At 42.7% G+C, this 9,526-nt stretch overlaps 1 non-coding gene across 1 annotated transcript; it reads right to left on the minus strand.

Moving 5' to 3' along the window:
- Window positions 1-6,415: 6,415 nt before the first annotated feature.
- Window positions 6,416-6,487, minus strand: trnaq-uug (transfer RNA glutamine (anticodon UUG)). The gene has a single exon. It is a non-coding gene; the product is annotated as a tRNA-Gln (tRNA).
- Window positions 6,488-9,526: the final 3,039 nt, after the last annotated feature.

Here is a 9,526-nt window from a genome sequence, read left to right on the forward strand (position 1 = left end):
ACCGGCCCTGCAACCCCTAGACCTTATTGACCTGATTGGGTAGTTGGAGTACTTCCATGGTGTCTGTTTCTTCAGAGTACAATCCCAGGAGTGGCCACTATTCCTGGTGGTGCTGCTGAGACTGGTGAGCTGTCAGACTTCAGGTGGGCGGGCTGGTCCTGAGGGGAGAGAAGTCTTCATTAATAGGGACAATTGCCCCGAAGGCAATCAATTAGTTGCCTGGCTCCCTTAAAATATGGCTCTGGCTACCACAGATCATCAAGGCAGGATCACGGCCCACTTTTGGGTCCGTTGTTGGGAGCCCCACCACGAGAATAAAATTCTGGCCATTAACTCCATTTCTCAATTCCATAGGAGTTGCCATTCTTTTGGGTAAACCAATTAAACTGAATTAAACAAATTGAGGGACAAAGCAAGAAAGGCAGCCCCTTAAAGGGGAACAGCCCGAAACAAAAACAAAGCAGAAATTAAACTTAAAGCATCAAACCAAAAGGTGATTAAAAGGATCAACAACACACTCCACTCCCTGTGGTGCCCAATGGGTGCGGAAGGCCTCAATGCACGTGGACACTGCATGCTCCCTCTCCAGGGAGCTGCGGTAGAGGGGCAGACATGTAGGTTGGACAACCCCCTTGGTCGTCTGCTGCCTGGACCCATGGGTGTTGCCTGAGCTGCTGAGTATTGGCAGCATTTTTGTTTTTATTCCAATGTCCATTGTGTAGCTTGTTTCTACTTCGAGAAACATTCCAGTGCCTTGAGTTCAAACCTTAAATCCTTAGTGGGGATTAAATCAATATAGAGAGATTTAGGAGACAAAGTTAATACTTACTGCACACCAGATACATAAGATCGGAGCCAATGGTCAGGTGCAGTGGAGTTTTATTTCCTGAGTCTATTTGAAATATAAACAAAATGTCTCACTGAGTCAGCCACATCAGCATTTCAAAGATCATAGAATCCCGACAGTGCAGAAGGAGGCCATTCAGCCCATCGAGCCTGCACTGACAACAACCCCACCCAGACTCTATCCCCACGTATTTACTCCACTAATCCCCCGAACACTAAGGGACAATTTAACATGGTCAATCAACTTAACCCGCACATCTTTGGACTGTGGGACGAAACCCACGCAGACATGGGAGAACATGCAAACTCCACACAGGCAGTCACCCGAGGCCGGAATTGAACCCAGATCCCTGGCGCTGTGAGGCAGCAGTGCTAACCAAAAGATGAATGCCTTTTTATCTCTTCACTATTTTTAAACTGCTTGGCATGAATTCTGACATGTAGCAATTAGGACTTTGGCCAAATGCGGGATTGTAAAAGATGGCAAAAGTGAAGGCAATGACACAAATAATATAACTCAGTGTGTTACATATGAGAATTAAGTCACTGCTATTTTTCTGTGATATAGGATAACATAATTTAAAGAAATAATCCGCATTCAAAGGGTTAATTATTTCAAATGACCTATTCCATAAGCACTGCTGCCCTCCAGGCTAATATTTATGCATGTATCTCACAGTGCATTTTTCAGCAAGTTAACTATCCGTGTTGATGCTATGGGTTCCTCCTGGAAGTATTTACCCATGAGTTGCTTTTCATAGAATCCCTACAGTGCAGAAGGAGGCCCATCGAGTCCGCAGCAACCGCAATCCCACCTAGGCCCTATTCCCATCACTCCACATATTTACCCTGTTAATCCCCCTGACACTAGGGTCAATTTAGCATGGCCAATTAACCTAACCTGCACATCTTTGGACTGTGAGAGGAAACCAGAGCACCCAGAGGAAACCCATGCAGACACAAGGAGAACATGCAAACTCCACACAGCCAGTGACCCGAGGCCGGAATTGAACCTAGGTCCCTGGCACTGTGAGGCGACAGTGCTAATCATTGTGCCACCGTGCCACCCTTGCAGAATGTAATCCATTCTACAAGAAAGATCACTCTGCCCCTTCATATTCTTTAGCTCTTTCTCTTTTTGATAGTTTATCCAATTCAGATTGTACGCAATGAGATCTGGTCCAGCAGCAGTGATGATGTAACACACCAAGTAATGTGAAACAGCTACTTACGTTGCTTGCACTTCCAAATTGTTGAACGATTCCAGAAAATGAAATGGTTTCATTTCCTTAGTCTTGATGTGATTAATGCATATAAAAATCACGTCCCATTATGTCAGCCCCATTGCCTGTCTCCAAATGTAACTAATTGCCCTCATGAAAACCTCTTTGATGGATGGCATGCGAAGCTCACAATGACATATATACCAGGAGGTATTTCTGCTCACAGGGCGGAACCATTTACGACATTTTGCTTAGAATTTAAATGATTGTTACATCGTGTTAACCATGACACAAAAAAAACCTGAGGGAAGATTGTTACATCCACTTGCACAGTTATTACAGCGTGAGAAATGCTGACCACTTTGGATAAAATATTGGCTTATCTTTTCCATTTTTACCTTTCTCATTTTTTGAAGGTAGATTTCGGCTGGAGTCCTTTATCGAGCTTAGACAGCACACTGTGCGACCGGCATGTGGCGGAATCGAGAGGCCCGCGGATCGATAGAAATTGGTCCCCCACTCTCATCAGCGTGCTTGGCACACACAGAGTCAGCTCTCCCATATGAAGACATCACAGTTGGGCTTATGGACCAGCAGTCCAATCCAATCAGGCCAATCCTTAGAGGGAGGATTGAACATTCTGTTGGAGGGAGAGGGGAAAGTTGGAATGATTCTGCTTCTCTTGGCGCCACAGGATGTGGATTTCTCCATGTTCATTCCAGCATTCCAAACTCCCAGGGAAAACATTGACCATTCAGATCTCTATCTCATTATTGTAACCGTGTCTGTGTGGCCTACCCAGAAGGAAAATACCAGCTCAGACCAATATTCTTATTTCCCCATTTTTACCGGTGTTCCATTTTAAAGTATACAGGACCAGTTCCAAACAGTATTTTCATTTCCCCATTTTACTGGTTTTCAATTTTTAAGTATACAAGACCATTTCCGACCAGTATTCTTATTTCCCTGTTCTACTGGTGTTCCATTTTTAAGTATACAAGACCAGTTCAATGGTTTTCCGTTGCTTACTTTTACTTTGACAGTCACAGGGGATGCTGAGGGATTCTGAGTGTTCCCAATAACTGATCTACTTTCCCCCAATAAATTTTGAATAATGGGTTCTTCAAATGTAACTTCCAAAAGTATTTAATTTGCTGCAAAGTGCGTTAGAATGTCCCAAAGACATGAAAGATACGTAAATGCAAGTTATTTTTTGACTCAAATTAAAAACGAAAATTTAAAGAAAAAAATTCCCACCAATGTGAATATTTAATCATAGAAACCCTACAGTACAGAAAGAGGCCATTTGGCCCATCAAGTCTGCACTGACCACAATCCCACCGAGGCCCTACCCCCATATATTTTACCCGCTAATCCACACATCCCAGGACACTAAGGGGCAATTTTTAGCATGGCCAATCAACGTAACCCGCACATCTTTGGACTGTGGGAGGAAACCGGAGCACCTGGAGGAAACCCACGCAGACACAAGGAGAATGTGCAAACTCCACACAGACAGTGACCCGAGCATCGAACCCAGGTCCCTGGAGCTGTGAAGCAGCAGTGCTAACCACTGTGCTACCGTGCCACTGTTGACACAGGAGACGTCTCCATGGTCATTCCAGCATTCCAAACTGCCAGGGGAAAAAATGATCACTCGGAATGGCATTGCCTCATTATTGTAACCGTGCCTATGTGGCCTACCTAGAAAGAAAAGAACAGTTTGGACCAGTATTCTTATTTCCCCGTTGTTCTCACTGTTGACATCTAAAACTTGGAAGTCATGAATCTTGTAAACTCGGCTGTCATGAACAAATGGTATAATGGACTTTTCTTCAAAAGCCTGATCGATGCCAATGTGCTTGGAAATCCAGACTGTCCACAGGAATATACGAAACCAAGCATTTACAAAATCAGAGAGTTTTTTAAAGTTTATTTATTAGTGTCTTAAGGAGGCTTACATTAACACAGCAATGAAGTTACTGTGAAAATCTCCCAGTCGTCACACCCCGGTGCCAGTTCAGGTATACTGAGGGAGAATTTAGCATGGCCACACTGTGGGTGGAAAGTGGAGCACCTGGAGGAAATCCATGCAGACAACATCAGATTCCGCACAGACAGTAGCCAGGAATTGAACCCAAGTCCCTGGCGCTATGAGGCAGCAGTTCTAACCACTGTGCCACCGTGCCGCCCTTTTTGAAAATGGATTTGCTGAAAAAATTAAAGAATGGAAGAGAGGATCCTCTTTAGCAACCAAAACAGATTGCTTGAACATATATTCTTCATTCCATTACCAAACACTTAAGAGGTTTCAAATCTCCCAATATCAAGAATACACAGGAGACTTCTCCATGGTCATTCCAGCATTCCAAACTGCCAGGGGAAAAAATGATCATTTGGAATGGCATTGCCTCATTATTGTAACCGTGCCTATGTGGCCTACCTAGAAAGAAAAGAACAGTTTGGACCAGTATCCTTATTTCCCCGTTGTTACTGGTGTTCCATTTTTAAGTATACAAGACCAGTTCAGTTCATTCAGAATAGCATTGTCTCATTATTGTAACCATGTCTGTATGGCCTATCCAGAAGGACAAGAATAGTTTGGACCAATATTCTTATTTTCCCGTTTTTATTTTAAAGAATACAAGACCAGTTCCGACCAATTTTCTTATTTCCCCGTTTTACAATTGTTTTCCTTCTGGGTACTATTTCAAACAAGTGTACTATATTCACATTACTAAATAATAACAATGTCTTATCATCATTTTGAAGATGTACACACCCACACAGCGACCTCAACTTCCTCTTTCAGTAGGCTTTCCCCATCCTCCTCTATCAAGTTTTCTTGAGCATTTCCGTTGTACAAAAGGTGAGCAAAGCAACAAAAAAGGTCTGCCAAAAGAACGTACATATTTGCAACACTGGAAAAAGTTAATCTTTGTGTCTGTAACAAACCAAATGAAAATGAATCATCCTGGCAGTGAAATGTCCTGTCTATTGTATAGATAGTGGAACCACACACTGACTGACAGCAGATAAGGCAGGCCATTGTGCCTCCTGATTAGATTCCAAGCTTATTCTCACTCCCATATTTTCATACATGTATTTCACATCGAACTAACAAAGCGCGGACTGAATTGTACTGAAACTGAATAAATGCAAATTTCAAATTTGATCTCTAAGTGCTCCATTTTGCCAACACACTCGTTGTACGTAACTGAACAGCACAAGCCTGAGTTTTAACTCACCAATTGCTGACCACTTTCCCAACTGTTAGGTTTTTGAGGCAACAATGATTTGGATTTCTATTGCTCCAGAAATGTTTCTTCTGATCATATCTTTCCCGTACTCACTGATATAACTGAGCCTCCAATATTGACTCGTTGTTGATCCGTTTCAGATTTCTGCAGCATAACTTGGGTAGAAATGCACAGAGATAACAAAGAACAGTGCAGCACAGGAATAGGCCCTTCGGCCTACCAAGTCTGTGCTGACACAGATGCCTCTCTAATCTAATATTTTCTTGCCTCTACGTGGTCCACATCCCTCTATTCCCTGCCTATTCATGTATCCATCCAGATGCCTCTAGAATGTTGTTATAGAATCTGCTTCCACCACCTCCTCCGGCAGCGCATTCCAGGCATTCACCACCCTCTGAGTGAAAAACTTGCCCCTTACATCTCTTTTAAACTTTCCCCCTCGCACTTTCAACTTATGCCCTCGAGTAATTGACTCTTTGACCCTGGGGAAAAGACTCTGACTATCCATTCTATCCAAGCCTGTCATAATCTTGTAAACCTCTATCAGGTCCCCCCTCATCCTCAACGCTCCAGTGAAAACAACCCAAGTTGGTTAAACCTTTCTTCATGGTCCATATCCTCCAAACCAGGCAACATCCTGGTAAATCTCTTCTGCACCCTTTCCAATGCATCAACATCCTTCCCCGGTAGTTGGTGACCGGAATTGTACACAGTACTCCAAATGCGGCCTAACCACAGTCTTATACAGCTGCAACATGATTATCCAGGAACAGGAACAGCTTTCAAGTACTAGCCCCCAATTTCTCATGAGTGATCAAGAGTTTGTTTCGGGGGCAGGGGAGTGGGGGCAATCGGAGGAAATGCAGACATTACAGCTACTCCACTGATACTCAAGGCCTTGCCTTGATGCATTTTGCAGGTTCAACCTGTAAATCGGTGAGCAGGCACCTAGCTGCCCCTGCTGCATTAGGGTTAGGGTTAGGGAAAGGAAAACAGCTGTTTCCAAACAGCAACTCTCAAAGACCATAAGATATAGAAGCAGAATTAGACCATTCAGCCCATCACATCTATTCCAAAAACATCTCAAGGTCCCACTGAGATTTGAACTCAGATCACTGGATTCAAAGTCCAGAGTGCTAACCATTACACCATGGGGCCATCCTACATAATATGCTCTCATGCAGCAGAATCTCTAACACCTTGTAAATGTTAAAGCCCAGAACAGAAACTCCAAGGTAGATTATACAGTTAGCCTAGACCTCAACTTTTGCATTTGATTTTGGCATCAGGGCGAGCACCAGGTATGATTCTTTCACTCCAGGTATGATTCAAGTGATCCATTAAGAAGTCTTTATCAAAACAAACTTTACTTAAGAACACAGTTAGAATAAAAAGAATTAGCATAACATTTACCAATTAAAATACTTAGGCATGGCAAAATATAATCTTTAACAGCTAGCTATCTGTGTTGTTGCAATTTAAGGCAATACCCCATAGACATACAGCCTTCTTCAGAATTAGTTAGCACAAAAACAAGCATACTCATGTGATGTCGGGTTTTCAGTCATTTAACACCTCTGGACAGAAATCCAGACAGCTGTTTCCAAACAGCAACTCTCAGAGAAAGACCATAAGATATAGGAGCAGAATTAGGCCATTCAGCCCATCACTGCTCTAAAAAGATTTTAAGGCCCCACTGAGATTTGAACTCAAATCACTAGAATCAAAGTCCAGAGTACTAACCATTACACCATGGGACCACCCTACATGATGCACTCCCATGCAGCACAATCTCCAACAAAGAAATTTATCTCCTCGCAGATTCAAGTCTCCAACATCAGATTGGTGTGCTGTTGTATATTCAATACCTTCAAAAAAACCACTTCTGTAACAATAAAAGATACAACACAGCAAGCAATGCTAAGGAAAAGCCAATTTCACTGGTGGCTTCTGACAAAGGGTAATCCAGACTCGAAACATTGGCTCTATTCTCTCTCCACAGATGCCGTCAGACCTGCTGAGATTTTCCAGCATTTTCTTTGAAAGTTCTTTGGGACTTAGTCCCAAGCTGTTGCAATTTCCCCCATATCACTGCAATTTTTCTCCTTCCAGTAAAAATGCTTTTGAAAGTTAAATTGAATTTATTTCCACCATTGTTTGAAAGAGTGAGTTTCAGAACATGGCAACTCACTCAATAAAATAATTTTTCCTCATCTCAACTTTTGCTAACATTTGCTCATTATTTTAACTCTGGGTGGGATTTTCCTGTCCCGCCCGTCACTGGAATCGTAGCGGGTGGTACATGGACCATGGAAAGGTCTGTTGACCTCGGGCAGGATTTTCCAACCTTGACGCCGTGTGGCTGGAAAATCCCGTCCTCTGTATCCTCTCTTAATTAACCGCCCAACCAACTGAAACAGCTTATCATTATTCACTTGAACAAAAACCCTCATAACTTTGAACATCTCTATTAAATCTCCCCATTAACTTTCCCTGCTCTCAATCGCAGCTTCTCTCGTCTCTCCACATAATTAAAGTTGCTCAAGCGAGGGAATAAAAACGGTTTCAAACAGTCGCTTGGAGAACAGAACTTGACTATTGCTGAAAGAGAGAGACATGCAGTCAAATACCAAATTTCTAAGGGAACAACAATTTATATTGCATAAGAAAAGGGTGCTGATTGGTTGGTAAGTGGACTCTGAGACGTTGCTATGGAGAATGCAGTAGGGAATAATTATTTCCCAAGCTATTGCTTAAATTCAAAAAAGACAAATCGACTCTGATTGGTTGAGGTGTCGCCATGCGGAAAACACCAGCAAATCACTGTCCCCTCATGCTTTTGTTGAATTGAAACAGACGCAATTCCTGGACATGTTCTTTCTGTTTGCAGAGTGGGGATGAAGAGCATATCAGCCATGACCGAATGGAGGAGCAGACTCGGTGGGCTGAATGGCCTAATTCTGCTCCTATATCTTATGAACTTATAAGTACAAGGCCCTACCTATAAATATACATAGCTTCTAGCAAGTGTAAGCGGACCGCATCACGAGCCCTTTACAATTTGGTATTCTTGCATCTGTTCCAGAGAATTTTTCAGCGTGTTCAAGCATTCAGTGGGAATAGCTGGCATCGAAGCCAGCTGGCTGCACACCACTTTTCCCGCCCAAGTTGACTCTTTTTTTAAAAGAGAGAAAATTCCACCAACAATCTTTTGTTTGATTCATTTTGTGATTGCATGATGTACCATAGAACCAGAGGAACCTGCAGAATGAGGCCATTCAGCCCATTTATAATGCACAAAAATGTACACTCCTGATGTTGAGGTAATTTCCTCATTCAGAATCTTTAACGATGGAACCTGTGAGAAATTCAAAGGTCATTTAACCTTTAGTAGGCATGAAGCAATTGGAATCCATTAGTGGGCTTTCACACACCTTTTAGTGGAAATTACCATCAGTGCTATATTAATGATTTGGATGAGAATTTAGGAGGCATGGTTAGTAAGTTTGCAGATCACACCAAGATTGGTGGCATAGTGGACAGTGAAGAAAGTTATCTAGGATTGCAACGGGATATTGATCAATTGGGCCAGTGGGCTGACGAATGGCAGATGGAGTTTAATTTAGATAAATGTGAGGTGATGCATTTTGGTTGATCGAACCAGGGCAGGACTTACTCAGTTAATGGTAGGGCGTTGGGGAGAGTTATAGAACAAAGGGATCTAGGGGTACATAGCTCATGTTCATAGCTCATTGAAAGTGGAGTCACACGTGGACAGAGTGGTGAAGAAGGCATTCGACATGCTTGGTTTCATTGGTCAGAACATTGAATATAGGAGTTGGGACGTCTTGTTGAAGTTGTACAAGACATCGGTAAGGCTACACTTGGAATACTATGGACAGTTCTGGTCACCCGATTATAGAAAGGATATTATTAAACTAGAAAGAGTGCAGAAAAGATTTACTAGAATGCTACCAGGACTTGATGGTTTGAGTTATAAGGAGAGGCTGGATAGACTGGGACTTTTTTCTCTGGAGCGTAGAAGGCTTAGGGGTGTTCTTATAGAGGTCTATAAAATAATGAGGATCATAGATCAGCTAGTCAACATCTATTCCCAAAGGTAGGGGAGTCTAAAACTAGAGGGCGTAGGTTTAAGGTGAGAGGGGAGAGGTACAAAAGGAACCAGAGGGGCAATTT

Source organism: Mustelus asterias, chromosome 11 (assembly GCF_964213995.1).
Source record: "Mustelus asterias chromosome 11, sMusAst1.hap1.1, whole genome shotgun sequence".
NCBI classification, from domain to species: domain Eukaryota; kingdom Metazoa; phylum Chordata; class Chondrichthyes; order Carcharhiniformes; family Triakidae; genus Mustelus; species Mustelus asterias.